The sequence below is a fragment of the Macaca nemestrina genome, chromosome 17, assembly GCF_043159975.1.
Source record: "Macaca nemestrina isolate mMacNem1 chromosome 17, mMacNem.hap1, whole genome shotgun sequence".
NCBI lineage: Eukaryota > Metazoa > Chordata > Mammalia > Primates > Cercopithecidae > Macaca > Macaca nemestrina.
The window spans coordinates 8,184,787-8,201,975 of record NC_092141.1 but is presented as its reverse complement, the minus strand read 5'-3'; positions in this window follow the sequence as shown (position 1 = coordinate 8,201,975).

The window sequence follows — 17,189 nt, the reverse complement described above, 5'->3', positions numbered from 1 at the left end:
TCCAGGTAGTCAGTCAGATCCTTTCCCTTCCATGCCTTCCAGCCCCCCACATCACCCTCATCACCACCACCCCTGCACAAAAGCAGCCGCAGGTTCCCCTTTCAGCCTTGGGCCACACTGCTCTGCTCAGCCAGAAAATGACAATCACCTGCCCATGGGCAGCTGTGGGTGATCCGTCCTGGAGAAGAAACTCTGATCTCAGTCCCTTTCCTTACAATCTTCTGTTTCCAGTTCTGCCAGCTAAGTTCAAGCTCCATCCTTTGGCTGGCAAAGTCTATATCCCAGAGACCAAACCCACACCAAGCTGACACCTGCCTTTCTTCTTTCAGTGCTCTTCTCTCTCTTACCACACCTGATTCTCTGACCTCTGCTTCTCCATGCCTAGAAAACCACCCCTTTGGCAGGACCTCAGGAAGTAATGAAAAGAGCTTTGGCCTCAGACAGACCTGGGTTCCAAGTCCCTCTTACTGATTTTTGGACCTTGGACAATTGCTTAATCTGAAGATTGTTGTGAAAATGAATATAATTGCCCGGACGGCAAGAATAGCTAACAATTTTAAAGAAGAGTATAATGGAAGATGCCCTATAAGATATACAAATTTATTATAAAGCAATAGCAATTATATATTTATGTAAATATATAATATATAAAACATAGCAATTATATAAATATGTAATTATACAATATTGAAACAGCAATTATATAAATATATATTCTAAAACCATAGCAATTATATATTATATATTTATATAAATCCACATTATGTAGTGATAGCAATTATATATTTATATTTATTATAAAGCTATAGCAATGAAGACTTCATAGTTTGGGCACAAGGATAAACAAATGGACCAATGAAATAGAATCTACAGTACTGAAACAAGCACAGCAAATGTGTGAAGTGGACATTTCTTACCAACTGGGAAAGAATGAACTTCAACAAATAGAGCTGATTAGCCATCTGGGGGGAAATAGAATTCAATCCCTATCTCACACCATACACAAAATCCATTCCAGGTCAAAGACCTATATGTGAAAAATAAAACTTAAAAACTTTTAAATAAATCATTTTCAGACATGGTGGCAAAGATTGGATAAGGTAAGAATCATTAGTGGATTTGAAAGCTAGGGGGAAATGTTGGATGAGGAGCAGGACTTTTGCAGAGTCTAAAAGTATCTCCCTACAGATTGCCGTGAGTTGGAAGGGAGGGGGGAATAAAATAAAAAACAGTCATTGTATTGTACAGTGGGGAAATAGGGCAATACTTTAAGCAAGTGATCAGAATTAACCATGAGGGGCAGAGAGACATTCTGTGCCTCCAGATGTGATACCCTGAGAAGGACATAATACTATGTCTACGCAATGCTGCACAATACATCTCTGCAATGTTCCAGCATTACTTCAAATCTAATCACAAGGAAACATCAGATAAACACTAAATGAGAAATGTTCTATTAAAAAACGTGGGGAGGACTGCATTCTTCAAAAATGTCGATGTCATATAAGGCAAATAGAGGTTGAGGAACTGTTTCAGATTAAAGGAACCTAAAAAGACATGATAAGTATATGCAACACCTCCCCTTAGTTTGGATTCTGTATCATTGGATTTTTTTTGAAGTGCTATAAGGTTATAGAACTTGAGGCCAGGTGCCGTGGCTCATGCCTGTAATCCCAGCACTTTGGGAGGCCTAGGCAGGCGGATCACTTGAGGTCAGGAGTTTGAGACCAGCCTGTCCAATATGGTGAAGTCCCGTCTCTACTAAAAATACAAAAATTAGCCAGGCGTGGTGGAGTGTACCTGTAATCCCAGCTGCTTAGGAGACTGAGGCAGGAGAATCACCTGAACCTGGGAAGTGGAGGTTGCAGTGAGCCAACATTGTGCCACTGCATCCCAGCCTAAGCAACAAAGCGAGACTCCATCTCAAAAAAAAAAAAAAAAGAAAAAGAAAAGAAAAATGGTTATAGGGCTTCTGGGGTTATAAAAATGCTATAAAGAACATCAACATTAACCAAAAAATTGGCAATTGACAAAATTGGAATATCACAGGAGATTCAAAACAGTGTAAAGTTATAAAGTTAGTAACGGTAGTGTAGTTATGTTAGACTATCCCTGTTCATAGGAAATACACACTGAAGTATTTAGTGGTAAAGCATCATGTATGTAACTGACCCTCAAGTAGTCCAGAAAAAAATATATATTAGATATGATATATGGTATGTTGTATATATTATCTATTTAAATGATAAACAAATGGGGTAAAATGCTAACAATAGGTGAATCTGGGTAAAAAGCCTGTCAATGTTCTTTGCATAATTTTTATTTTTGCAACATTTTTTAAGTTTGAAATTATTTCCAAATAAAAAGTTAATTACAAATGTTAGTTTGTAGAATTCAATGAAAGTAGATCTGCTCTGAAGAACAACAAAAAAAGAAAAAATAAATAAGAAAATAGAAAAATAAAAAAAGAGCAGAAATTTTTAAGAGAAAAAAAGACGTAGATTGAAAAGACATCTTTATCAATTCAGGGTAGGAATGGATTTATTAAACAAGACACGTTGGCCGGGCGCGGTGGCTCATGCTTGTAATTCCAGCACTTTGGGAGGCTGAGGCTGGCCTCCCAAATATATTTGGCAAAATATTAACATCAGTTAGTTTTTGGTGGTAAACAATCGTTATATGTAGGGGTTTTCTGTATGCTTGAAATGTTTTCTAATTTAGATTTAAAAAAATTTGTAAACAAAAAGTTTAGATGTCTGACCTGTAGCAGAGTTCCAAAATTCAGTAGGCGTCAATATTCGTATCTGTAGTGCTGTGCTTTTTACTTTCCATAAGAGTTACCTCCCCACATCTCCTATCTTCTGACTCAACATCTCTACATGAAATGGTGGAAACTCCAGCCAACTCTTACATTTCACATATGGTGAAAACGAGGTCCAGAGACCAATTTGATTAAATCAACAATCTCCCAATTTTCCTCTAGGGTCCATGGACTGATGGGTAATAGAGATGAAGATGAAGGGGGGATTTTTAAAAAATCTTTTTTGTTATAAAATATATTTAACATTTACCACTTTAACTTTTTTTTTTTTTTTTTTTTTTGAGGCAGAGTCTCACTCAGCCGCCCAGGCTGGGGTGCAATGGTGCGATCTCGGCTCACTGCAACCTCCGCCCCCCGGGTTCAAGCGATTCTTCTGCCTCAGTCTCCTGAGTAGCTGGGACTATAGGCATGTGCTACCATGCCTGGCTAATTTTTGTATTTTTAGTAGAGACGGAGTTTCACCATGTTGGCCAGGATGGTCTCGGTCTCTTGACCTCGTGATCTGCCTGTCTCGGCCTCCCAAAGTGCTGGAATTACAGGCATGAGCCACCACGTCCGGTCTCCACAGTTTAACATTTTTTATGTGTACAATTCAGTGAGTTTAATTACATTCACATTGTGTGCAACCATCACCACTGTCCATCTCCAGAACTTTTCCATCTTACCCAATTGAAACTCTGTGCCCATTAAATACTAGCTCCCCATTTCCCCTCCCTCCAGCCCCCAGAAACCACTGTTCTTATTATTTTTTTTCTTTTTATTTTTTAGAGACCAGGTCTTGCACTGTTGCCCAGGCTGGAGTACCATAGCACGATCTCTGCTCACTATAGCCTCAACCTCCTGGGCTCAAGCGATCCTCCCACCTCAGCCTCCCAAGGAGCTGGGATTACAGGCGTGTGCCACTATGCCTGGTTAGTTTTTTGATTTTTGGCAGAGATGAGGGTCTCACTATGTTGCCCAGGCTGGTCTCCAACTCCTGGGCTCAAGTGATCCTCCTACCTCAGCCTCCCAAGTGCTTGGGATTACAGGTGTGAGCCACTGCCCCCGGCCCATCATTCTTTCTGTCTCTATGAATTTGACTTTAGCTACCTCACATAAGTAGAATCATACAGTATTTGTCCTTTTGTGTCTGTTTATTTCACTTAGCATGATGTTTTCAAGGTTTATCCTATGCTGTAACGTATCAGAGGTTCATTTCTTTTTTTTTTTTTTCTTTTTTTTTTGAGACAGAGTTTCACTCTGTCACCCAGGCTGGAGTGCAGTGGGGCAATCTCAGTTCACTGCAACCTCAGCCTCCCGGGTTCAAAGCAATTCTCGTGCCTCAGCCTCCTGAGTAGCTGGGATTACAGATGCGCATCACCATGCCTGGCTAATTTTTGTATTTTTAGTAGAAATGGGGTTTCACCATGTTGGCCAGGCTGGTCTCAAACCCCTGACCTCAGGTCATCCTGTCGCCTTGGCCTCCCAAAGTGCTGGGATTACAGGTGTGAGCCACCAAGCCCCACCTCACTCCTTTTTAAAGCCAAATAATATTCCATTGTATGTACAGTATATACCACATTTTATTTATCCATTCATTCTTCTATGGACACTTGGCTTGCGTCCACCTTTTGGTATCTGAGTCCCTGCCTTCAGTTGTTTTGGGTATATACCTAGAAGTGGGATTGCTGGATCATATAATTCTTTTTTTAAATAAGTATTTTATTTTATTTTATTTTATTTTATTTTATTTTATTTTATTTTTTGTGGCAGGGTTTCACTCCGTCACCCAGGCTGGAATGCAGTGGCTTGACCTCAGCTCACTGCGGCCTCCATCTTCCATGTCCAAGTGATTCTCCTGCCTCAGCCGCCTGGGTAGCTGGGGCTATAGGCATGCACCACCACACCTGGCTAATTTTTGTATTTTTGGTAGAGATACGGTTTCTCCATGTTGGCCAGGCTGGTCTCAAACCCCTGACCTCAGGTCATCCTCTCACCTTGGCTTCCCAAAGTGCTGGGATTACAGGGGTGAGCCACCAAGCCCCACCTCACTCCTTTTTAAGGTCAAATAATATTCCACTGTATGTACAGTATATACCAAATTTTATTTATCCATTCATTCTTCTGTAGACACTTGGCTTGGGTCCATCTTTTGGTCTCTGTTTGAGTCCCTGCTTTCAGTTGTTTTGGGTATATACCTAGAAGTGGGATTGCTGGATCATATAATTCTTTTTTTAAATAAGTATCTTATTTTATTTTATTTTTTTGTGGCAGGGTTTCTCTCTGTCACTCAGGCTGGAATGCAGTGGCTCGACGTTGGCTCACTGTAGCCTCTGTCTTCCAGGTCCAAGTGATTCTCCTGCCTCAGCCTCCCGAGTAGCTGGGGCTACAGGCATGTGCCACCACACCTGGCTAATTTTTGTATTTGTGGTAGAGACGGCGTTTCACCATATTGGCCAGGCTGGTCTCGAACTCCTGACATCAAGCAATCCACCCACCTTGGCCTCCCAAAGTACTGAGATTACAGGCGTGAGCCACCGTGCCTGGCCTGGATCATATAATTCTATGCTTGATTGTTTGAGGAACTGACACACTGTTTCTACAGAGCCTGTGCCATTTTATATTCAAGGAGCGGACTATTTTAAATCCATTCTAGTCCTCATGCCAAGGTTGCACAGCCAGCCTCCCGCCACCACACTGCTTTTCACTTCTAGTGGCCCACACCAGAGCTTGTTTGTTTCTTATTGTTGCCTGCTAAATTTCGATTCCATCTGTAAGGTACTGAAACAAAACATGCCCTCTTACATAAAGGGCGGGGCCAAATCTTAAAGTAGCAGTTGGCTGGAGTTACCAGAGGACAGAATTATATTTAAATCCAACTCCTGTACTATAAATAGTCTCAGCTGCAGGTGGCGCTCCCTCTCGGGAAGGTCTTGGTTTCACTCTGTCTAGAGGCAAAGGGTATAAAGCTCTTCTGAGATTTTTAGTCCCTACCCTGCCCCCCATAAAGTCACGAAATTTGGAGGAGTTGACAGAAAGAATTAGAAGCTTCTGTTTGTGGAATCGCTGCAGCAGCAGATAAGGAAAAACTATTCCTTAAGTTTAAATGAGGCAAAACAACTTTTGAAACTAATTTGGCCTGAATCTCATAGTAGGAAACAAGTCCTGGGGGTCTGATTAAAAAAAAAAAAAAAAAAAAAAAAAAAAAAATTCGCCAGGCGCGGTGGCTCAAGCCTGTAATCCCAGCACTTTGGGAGGCCGAGGCGGGCGGATCACGAGGTCAGGAGATCGAGACCATCCTGGCTAACACGGTGAAACCCCGTCTCTGCTAAAAAAAAAAAAAAAATACAAAAAACTAGCCGGGCGAGGTGGCGGGCGCCTGTAGTCCCAGCTACTTGGGAGGCTGAGGCAGGAGAATGGCGTGAACTCGGGAGGCGGAGCTTGCAGTGAGCCGAGATCCGGTCGCTGCACTCCAGCCTAGGCGACAGAGCGAGACTCCGTCTCAAAAAAAAAAAAAAAAAAAAAAAAATTCAAGTTAAGTTAGAAACACTGAATCCAAAGTGAGGGTAAAAGTCAGGATTCCGTTAAACTACAGTTTGTAATAGTGAAAGAATAGTGTGGAGGAAACAGAAACATACCATTTTTTCACTATTAAATGTTAAAACGGGTTGGGCGCAGTGGCTCACATCTGTAATAAAGTATACAAAAATGTGTAAGCAAAAATAAAAGACTTTTGAAGATAACCACTGTAAATAGCTTTTTAAAATGAGAAAATATATATATATATATTTTTGAGATTCAGTCTCACTGTGTCACCAGGCTGGGTGGTGCTATCTTGGCTCACTGCAACCTCCGCCTCCTGGATTCAAGTGATTCTCCTGCCTCAGCCTCCCGAGTAGCTGTAACTACAGGTGTGTGCCACCATGCCCAGCTAATTCTTTTTGTATTTTTAGTAGAAACGGTTTTCACCATGTTGGCCAGGATGGTATCGATCTCTTGATCTCGTGATCCGCCTGCCTTGGCCTCCCAAAGTGCTGGGATGACAGGCATGAGCCACCATGCCCAGCCGAAAATAGATAATTTTATGTACTACTTTACAATTTGCTTCCCTTCTTAAAATATTTTATATTTGTTTTATGAAAATATAATACATTTACATCATTCAAAAATAAACAAAAAAGAATACACAGTGAAAAGGCTCTCTACCACCTGTGTCCCCCGTCAGCCCATTTCCGGTCAGCCTACTTCCCCCAAAGGGAGAGCCACAGGTAGACTCTCGTATGTTTTGTGGAGCTCCTTGGGCATACGCAAGCAAATATGAATCTGTTTTCATCTAGTCCCCTTTTTATATAAAAGGTAACACTGTTCTGTACCTTGCTGTTTTATTTTAACAATATCTTGGAGGTCTTGTTTCTTTTTTCATAAAGAGCTGATCATAGCTGCATAGATTCCATTGAATCTCTGTACCGTAACCTGGTTAATCAGTTACTCTTTGCTATTGCTGCTCTGATGAATAATCTTATACAAGCCTCATTTTGTATATATCCAAGTACATCTATAGGCAAATTGCCCGGGTAAATGCACTGTAATTTGGAAAGATGTTGCCAAATTGCCCCCTCTAGGGATTATGCCAATTTACACCAGTACCAGCAATGACTTAGAGTGTCTTGTTGCCCACAGCCTGGATACAGAGTGTGTTGTTAATTTCTCCAATCTGATATTTGAAAACGAAAAATGGCATCCAAGGGAAAAAAAGTATCATGGTGTGGTTTACATTTGCGTTTCTCTTCTGAGTGAGCCTGAACATGTTTTCATGTTTACAGGCCTTTTGCATATCTTTTTTGAGAACTGTCTGTTTATATGTTTTGCTCACTTTTCTATTGGGTTATTGGTCTTTTTCTTATAATTTTTTAGATCGCTTTATATGTTAGGAGAATACACATTTGTGATACGATTTGAAAAAAAAGAATCCTAGTTGATGTGTCTACTCTTTGCTTATAATGTGTGTTTTTTGCCAAGTACATTTTCAAATGTAGTCTTTTAAAATTTTTAAATATCATTTGGATTTTAAATCATTATCAGAAAAGCAAAGGCTACAAACACGTTTTCCAACGTTTTCTTCATTCTTTAAGGACTTACAGTTTGACTTTTACATTTAAATCTGTGACCCCTTTGGAATTTATCCTGATGTGAGGAGTCAGGTGTGGATCCAATTTGATTTTCTTCTGCCTGGTTCCCAGCTGTCCCATTACCATTCACTGAATAATTCATTTCTCCTCATATCATCATAAAGAACAATCCTGAATGTATCTGCATGTATTTCTGGATTTTCTCTTCTGTTCCATTGGTCAGTCTGTCTAATACGAACCACTGCTATACTGTTTTCATTACTGAAGTACTATAATATTTTTAATCAACTTACAGAGCTACTCCCCATCCTCTGCCTCATTGCTCCTCCTTTCCAGAATTTTCCTGGTAATTCTTAAGCATTAATTTTGTAAATTGTCTTTTTAATCATTTTCCTAATTTTTAAAAAGTCATTGGTACTTTCTTTGTTATTGTGTTAAACTTATCAGTTAATTTATGGAAAATTTACATTTTATGATGTTGAGTCTTTCTGTGCAAGACTACTGTTTGTTGAAGCCTACTTTTGTACCCTTCTGTAGTGTTTTTACCTTTTCTTTAAGTGGATTTGATGTTTTTCTTATTACTTTTTTCTTTTCTTCATTGTATTTTTTCTTTTTTATTTCCAAATCTCCAGAACCTGTGAATTGTGTTAAGTTTATTAAAAAGCATTTTATCTTTTATATTGCTCTTGTACGTCCTTTTCTTCTATTATATCTTCTAACTGACTGTTGAGTATTAGTTTCTATTTTTCCGTTTATTACATGTCTTGGACGTTTTCCATGTTCTTAGATATAGATTTACTTCATTTTATTCAATAATGTTTCTCCTTACATTCTGTTTGAATGTAAGGATCTTGGGATGGAAAGATTATCCTGGATTATCTGGGTGGGCCCTCAGTGTAATCACAAGTGTCCTTATAAGAGGGAGATTTGACACACAAAACAAGCAACAGTGAAGCAGGATGCTGTGCTGCTGCTGGAGGACAGGGGCTAAGGGACACAAGAAATGCGACTCCGGGAGCTAGAAGTGGATGGGAAATGGATTCTCCAGAGACAGCAAGGCCCCACCAACACCCGGATTTGGGCCCAGTGAAACTGAATTCGGACTTCTGACTTCCAGAACTGTAAGAGAATAAACATGTGTTGTTTTAAGCCACCAAGTTTGTGGTAATCCGTTACAGCAGTTAGGTGAAATGGATACGCGTGTCTTTCTTCCCTTTCGTGTATGCTACGTGGCACACCTAAAAACGCAGACTCTGCCGGGCACGGTGGCTCATGCCTGTAATCCCAGCACTTTGGGAGGCCGAGGCGGGAGGATCATGAGGTGAGGAGATTGAGACCATCCTGGCTAACACGGTGAAACCCTGTCTCTACTAAAAATACAAACAATTAGCCAGGTGTGGTGGCACCTGCCTGTAGTCCCAGCTACTCAGGAGGCTGAGGCAGGAGAATTGCTTGAACCTGGGAAGCAGAGGTTGCGGTGAGCCGAGATCGCACCACTGCACTCCAGCCTGGGCAACAAGAGTGAAACTCCGTCTCAAAATAAAACAAAACAAACAAAAAAAACGCAGACTCAGGCCTGATGGGAGAGAGGGGGAACCACAGGCTATCAGGAAGGTTCTCTTCCCAAAGAGGGCAAATATGTTATCAGATGTATTTAATATAAAGTCGCCAATAATACAGTACATTTTAGACTCAATCTCCAACAATGCATTCCCAGGATTTTGTGTATTTTGCTCTTTTCCTTAACAACTAGAACACAATCTGCCAGGTCCTTTAGCTTAAAGCCAATGAACATCCTATTGTAGGTAAATCTTTTCTATTTGTCTGAAGTATATGAAGTCTTAACAGTTATGTTTTCAGTATTCCCATTTCTCATAAGATAAATATTCCAAAAAATGGTAAAAAGCCTTGCTATACAGATGAGGATGTAACCACAATGGAAAGGGAGGCTGGCTGACAGGACCACTGTGTGATGCCTCCAAATATGTGTTTATCAGCGTATGTTCAAAAACCTGAATTCACCATGGAATGTAGCTATGAGATTTTAAAGTTGAATGTAGTAAAGTTAAGGAACCTGAAGAAGGTTCCACGATTGGGGATGACATCCAAGTAGCAGTGATATAGGAGGCAGGACTTGACTCCAGAGGTGGGGCTTGGACTCCGGACCAGATTGAAGACTAGCTGAAACAGGGAAGAGGTGAGAACACCACTCCATAAGACACGCCTACCGGTGCCATGCCAGTTTACCATTGCCATGGCAACACCCAGAAGTTACTACCCCTTTCCATGGCAAGAACTCAACAACCCAGAAGTTACCAACCTTTTTAAAGAAATTTTTGCATAGCCACCCCTCGCCACCAGCTTGCCCTTGAATTCTTTCCTGGGTGAAGCCAAGGACCCTCCCTGGCTAAGCTTCAATTTTGGGGCTCACCTGCCCTGCATCAGTGGAACCAGTGACAGTCACAGAGGAAAGGCTACACCAAAGCTTGCATTGGCAAATTCTGGGTCTTTCCTATTCATCCAGGTTTTCCATGGCTCCACACAGTGCCAGGCATGCAAGGTGCTCAGGGAGTGTTAGTGGAATGATGCCACATTCCAGGGAAGCTCTTGACCACCCCAAGGAGCTGGGATGGCCTCATTTTTAATCCAGAGCAGGTACCCTGAGAGCTGCAGAAAGTTGGTGAATCACACCTGTGGAGACTCAGCTGCATCTGGACCCGATTTGGATGCAGAAATGCTAGACCTTGAGTTGATGCCATAATGGGAAGAGCCTTGTGTTTTCATGTGGTTGGAATATGAATTGTGGTCAGAGGCCAGGCTGTGGTATACTGTATCTTCTAAAGATGGCCATGACAGGCTGGGCGCGGTGGCTCACGCCTGTAATCCTAGCACTTTGGGAGGCTGAGGTGGGCAGATCATGAGGTCAGGAGATCGAGACCATCATGGCCAAAATGGTGAAATCCTATTTCTACTAAAATATAAACAATTAGCCGGGCGTGGTGGCATGCACCTGTAGTCCCAGCTACTCGGGAGGCTGAGGCAGGGGAATCGCTTGAGCCCGGGAGGCAGAGGTTGCAGTGAGCTGAGATCACGCCACTGCACTCCAGCCTGGCGACAGAGCAAGACTCCATCAAAAAAAAGAAAAAAGAAAAAAAGGTGGCTATGACAATATCCTTCATGTCACATACCTGTCACACAATGCGACTTATACACTCCTTTTTGAGAAGTAACATCTATGTCCCCTTCCTTTGAATCTAGATGGGCTGGTGATTATGGCAGAAGTGATGTAATGTGACTTCTCGGTCTTGGTCATAAAAGCCACCATGCAAGCAGCATGACTGTCTGTGGCTGCCATGCTGTGAGGAAGCTCAAACCAGCCTGCTGTTGCAAAGACACCACATAGAGAGACCTTGAGTCTGTGGAGAGCAGGGAGAGTGGAGGGAGAACACTTTGTGTTTTTACTTTTTAAATCAAAATGATTAAAGTATAATTTATAAACAATAAATGCACTCAGGTTAGTTGAAAGAGCCTAGATTCTCGCATTTAAATTTTTTAAATTTTAGAGAATTTTAAAAAATTATTTTTAATATTGTCTTTTGTCGTTTTGTGATTCTTATCATTTATGTTAAGTTTTTCAAACATTTAGGAGCAACAGTTAAAACTTAACCACGTGTTTTGCTGGTTTCCTTCTCACCATTGTTTCTTGTTTTACGATTTATTGTGTTCTGAATCTGATTAATGTTTACGTGGCAGGGTTGTAAATTTGTAAACAAGGCACTCAGAGGGGCAGACAATAGAGACCATATCTGATCTTTTCTTCCTTCCTTCCTCACACTGGCAGCAGGAGAAAATGCATTAACTTGATAGTTAATGGAGTCTCTGTCTCCTCCAGATTAGATGCTGTCTTTGGAGTAAATATATAGTCATTTCCTATTTCATCTTCCAACTGGGCAGCCCTTCTCCATCTCATTTCCTTTCCCAAGATGGCATTTGGGTATACTGGGAGAGAGCTGGCCATCCCTGTGCTGTCCTCCCTCAGCTGTTCCCTGACCCAGGGTGGCTAGTCTGGTCTCTGGACTGGCATCTGCTGGGACCTGCAGGTTCCACCCAGACTTGGGTATGTCATGGTGTCCGCTGCTCCCAGCTACGGATGACCCATCTCTTCAACCCCAGGTCACAGCTGGCCCAGAGGCCTCTCAGCAGATGCTCTCCCCTCACCGTGTCAAGTGGGACTACATGGATGCCCGGCATCACGCTGCAGCATGAGGGGCCTGGGAGCTGTTCCTTGCTCTTCCCACTCTCTGCCTCCCTCCGCCTCTTCTATGCTTTTGCCCAAATCCTGCCTGGATGTGGCAACCCAAAGGGTTCCTCCTGCTTTGAAGCATCCTCTAGTCTATGTCCCCAAGTTCCCCATACCCTTCTGGATTGTTCCACCATACCAGGCCCCGATTCCAAACCAAGAAGGGGAAACAAGAAAGTGTGTGCCTGGCCTCTCGGATAGGCCTCTTTCTTCTCCCCCTTCTGCATCCTCCAGGGCCTGAAGAGTTGGTTTTTGCTCCCTTATAGGTAGAGTTAAGCTCTTCCTCTCTGCTGGCATTCCCCATGCCTCACTTTTCTCCTTTTAGGGACCCCAACCATTGCCACTCAGCCTTACGGTGAGGAGCAAGGGATGTTTTACACTGTGGAATAAATGCTATGCTTTTGAGTTGATGCTTCATTTTTTTATATTGGAACCAAGGACTTTTTTTGGAAATAGGACTTACTAAGGATAGAAACAATTACAAATCTAACTAGAGTCCTCAAAAATATCCTAAGATAGTTCCTTGGGTGGCCTCCTGAATCACAGTGTTTATAAAACAGTGTCCATTCCATTATTCTCTGCTTTTATTGAGTTCTTCATTCCTACCATTATGTGCTGAATTTCTAAGAACTGTTTCTTGTTCTATGATTGCTCCTTTTTCGTTAATGGGATTTTTTGGGGGTATTTTTTTTGTGGTAAAATACACATAACATAATTTTTTCTATTTTAGCCATTTTTTATTTTTATTTTTATTTTTGAGATAGAGTCTCGTTCTGTTACCCAGGCTGGAGCGCCGTGGCACCATCTCAGCTCACTGCAACCTCCACCTCCCAGGTTCAAGCGGTCCTCCTGCCTCAGCTACCCTAGTATCTGGGATTACAGGCACATCCCACCATGTCCGGCTAATTTTTATATTTTTAGTGGAGATGGGGTTTCACCATGTTGGCCAGGCTGGACTCCAACTCCTGACCTCAGGTGATCCACCCACCTCGGCCTCCCAAAGTGCTGGGATTACAGGCATGAGCCACCATGCCCGGCCTCATTTTAACCATTTTTAAGTGTACAGTTTAGTGGCATTAAGTACAGCCAAAATTTTTGTGTAACCATCACCACTATACCTGAAACTCTTCATCATCTCCAACAAAAGCTCTGTGCCCATTAAACAATGACGTCCCCTCTATTCTACTTTCCCCTCTATGAATTTGCCTACTGTAGGTACCTCGTATACGTGGACTCATACAGGATTTGTCCTTCCGTGTTCGGCTTATTTCATTCAGCGTAATGTTTTCAGGGTCCATCCACATTATAGCATGTGTCAGAATTTCATTCCTGTTAGAGGCTGAATAATATTCCATTGCATGGATATACCACATTTTGGACACCAGGTTGTTTGTTGTGAATGCAAGAGTCTGTCATTAATGTTATTGAGGGTATTAATTTGAATATTGTAAGTACATTCTTGTACTTAGAATTCGTGTACTCCATTCTTTAGCGGATTGCCCTTCTTTATCCACCTTTTTCAGGAGGTGGATGGGCCTTACTTCGGGGTGATCGTCCGTTGGCTGTTCACCCTGGGGAGTGGAGCTGGAGGCTGACGCGCTTGGAGGCTGGTGCGGGCTCCCTGGTCCTCCGCGTGGATCATCTTTTGCTGCCTCCCCGCTCCTCTCCCGCCGACCCCTCAGCTACCCAGTCTTGGTGCTAAGTGGATGCAGATGAGACAACGGGCACATTTCCCTGCAGGGACCGGAATAACCGCCAGGGGGAGCCCCAAGGATAAGGCGCGAAGCGGCCGGGGCTCAGGTTGCGCAGGCACCGAGGGCACCTGGGCTCCTCCGCCCCCTGCTCTGTGAAGGCCAGGGTGCTGCAGGGCCGCTCTCCCCGGAGTCTCTCTTCTTTTGGCCGCAGCGGGTGGACCGCAGAGTAGTCCGGGTGCAGCGGCGCCCGGGCAGCTGCGGAAGTGGCTGGGTTGAGGTGGCGGCTGGGGCGCCACGCGCGTTCCCTCTCCAGCTTCTGCACCCGCTTCTGCACCAGCCTCGGGCTGTCAGTCCCCCGCTGGTTTAGTGGCGGAGGAAGCGAGGCATGATTCGGCAGCCCTGGACATTCCTCAACCTTGAAACCCTGATGCTTGGGGCCCGCTGCTCAGAGCTGGGGCGGGGCGGAGCTCTGCTGGGGAGATCTTTCCACCTTCCTCTGGGGAGCCCCTCCTTTTTGCGGGGTGCTCAGCTCACCACTGCGTGACTTCGCTCTCAAAGAAAAACACATTTCCTCAAATTCCTCAGATTTCAGTTCTGTTAGTGACATTCTCTCCAGCTTTATAATTTGCTGGAATATATAGTTTCGCTCTTGTTGCCCAGGCTAGAGTGCAATAGCGCGAATCGGCTCACTGCAACCTCCGCCATGCACTACCATGTCTGGCTTTTTTTTTTTTTTTTTTTTTTTTTTAGTAGAGATGAGGTTTCACCATGTTGGTCAGGCTGGTCTGGAACTCCTGACCTCAGGTGATCTACCCACCTCGGCCTCCAAAGTGCTGGGATTACAGGCATGAGCCACCGCGCCCGGCCGGAACAGATCATTTTTTACACTGTCATACAGTTACTTCTTTCGTATAATTTCCATGAGATGTGGGGAGAAAAGAGGCAATTGTGGCGATACAATCCTTGAAACCAGAAATCAATGACGTTATACTTGACTGGATTTTAACCTTCTACCGCATTATGGTTTTGTGTTTCCTCCTTTCTTCTTGTCTGTTTTTTGATAATTATAAAAATTGATTCCTGTCTAGGCACAGTGGTTCCTGCCTATAATCCCCAGCATTTTGGGAGGCCAAGGCGGGAGGATCACTGAACCCAGGAGGTCGAGACGGCAGTGAGCCGTGATCACACCACTGCACTCCAGCCTGAGCAATAGAGCGAGACCCTATCTCAAAAAGAGAGAGAGAGAGAGAGAGAAAAAAAAAAGAGTCCTAATGATCTAGCACATTCTACATTCACTGCATGATTTTGGGACATGTTTCGTTGGGGATTATAGTTCTGAATTACATAGTATTACCGGAATGGGCTGTGATCAGGATTATAAATAGCAGCAATTACATGCTTTTTGAACTAGAAAAGATGTTCTAAATTGACCTAGATATATACAGACTATTGGGACACGTGATGGATAAAAATTAAGGCCTAGTAGCGGACTCTGAAAAACAATGTTTTCCACCAGGGGGAGCTGTAGACTATGGCTGAAGGTATCCAGATTCAAGTCTTTGTCTTGTGCCACTTTTAAACGTGATTCTCCTGATGGTGCCTTCAGTAGGGCCACAATAAAAACCAGGCTAAGGCAGAAAGGTTGAATGGGTTCTTGTAACTGGAAACGTGAGCTACAGCGCTGCCTTTAGGCACAGCTGGATTCAGGCATAGACGCTGCAGGTCTCAGGCTTTGCTCTCTTCTCTGCTTGACTTTATCCTCCTAAAGGCCCTCCCCTCATTGTGGCAAAACGGCGGCAACAGTGCTGGCCTTCATCCTCCCAGACTTAAATTCAATGAGCAAAGACCCCACTTACCTAATGGCTTCCACAAACATCCAGGAATTGAGTCTCTTGACTAACTGGCCTGCCTTTGGTCAGATGTCCACTCCCGCGCCCATCTCAGTCAGCAGGCAAGGTGATGGATTGGCAGGGCCTGGCTCACACCAGGCTGAGGGTGAAGCCGGTTTAACCTAGATGACAAGGACTGAGGGGGACAGGGAGAGGTCTAGAGACAAATTCAGGCTCTGCTCCTGGAAGTGGGTGAATGGGTGCTGGGCAGCCCCCAGAAAACATACAGAGAAGGAGGCCTGGTGTGGAGACTCACACATGTAATCTCAGCACTTTGGGAGGCTGAGGTGGGCAGATCACCTGAGGTCAGGAGTTTGAGATCAGCCTGGCCAACATGGTGAAACCCCGTCTCTACTAAAAATACAAAATTAGCCGGGAGTGGTGGCAGGTGCCTGTAATCCCAGCTACCCAGGAGGCTGAGGCAGGAGAATTGCTTGAACCTGGGAGGTGGAGGTTGCAGTGAGCTGAGATCATTCCACTGCACTCCAGCCTGGGCGACAGAGAGAGACTCTGTCTTAAAATAAAATAAAATAAAATAAAATAAAATAAAATAAAATAAAATAAAATAAGCCATACAGAGAAGGAGAAGGTGATAACATAAGGCAGATGGAATGCACCATTGGGAGGTGGGGTCGCGACAAGGGATGCAGAGTATAGACTGTGGGGTCGGCTCCACACGGGAGAAGAGACCTCTCAGCTGGCCGTTATGCTGAGTAGACAGCCTGAACTAGTGACTTCAGAGGGGAGGCAGCTCTGGGAGATGACACAGTGGAGGTTTGGTCCTGTGACGTTATGGCTGAAGGAGGTAGAGGAGAAGCATGTGACGTGAGGAGTTCGGGGCGCTCGGAGGACAGGCTGATGGCTGGATTGGTCATGGGGATGGTAAAATCACCAGAATGAGAAGACTGGGAGCTGATGGAGAAGAGGGTGTGCCCACTGCTCAGTGGATGATGACGTTCACCAGGGATGGGGGCGGGGTTGAAGAGGTGAGTGGCATGGCCCTCAAGGAACCACTGGGAATGAAGAGGACACTGACCCCAAACCTCTCAACTCTGGGGTGTGTGGTGTCTGGGAGGAGCCTGTGAGCAGAGCCAGATCTTGAGTAAAGAAGGAGGTGGAGGGAAAATCCTGTGAATATGTTAAGAATGCAGGAGAAACTGAATTAAACAGGACAGATTAAGCAGATCTATTTATCTCTTCACCCTCCCAAAACCCCACTAAAATTACAATAAAAGGATAAAAAAGGCATAAACCCACAAGGACAAGAAGAACGGGGGAGGAAATGAGCACAGACAGGAGAACTCAGCATTCTGGAAAGCGGGGGGAGCGTGGAGAGTGATGACTGACTTGGCAGAGCAGAGGGAGCTCAAATCCAAG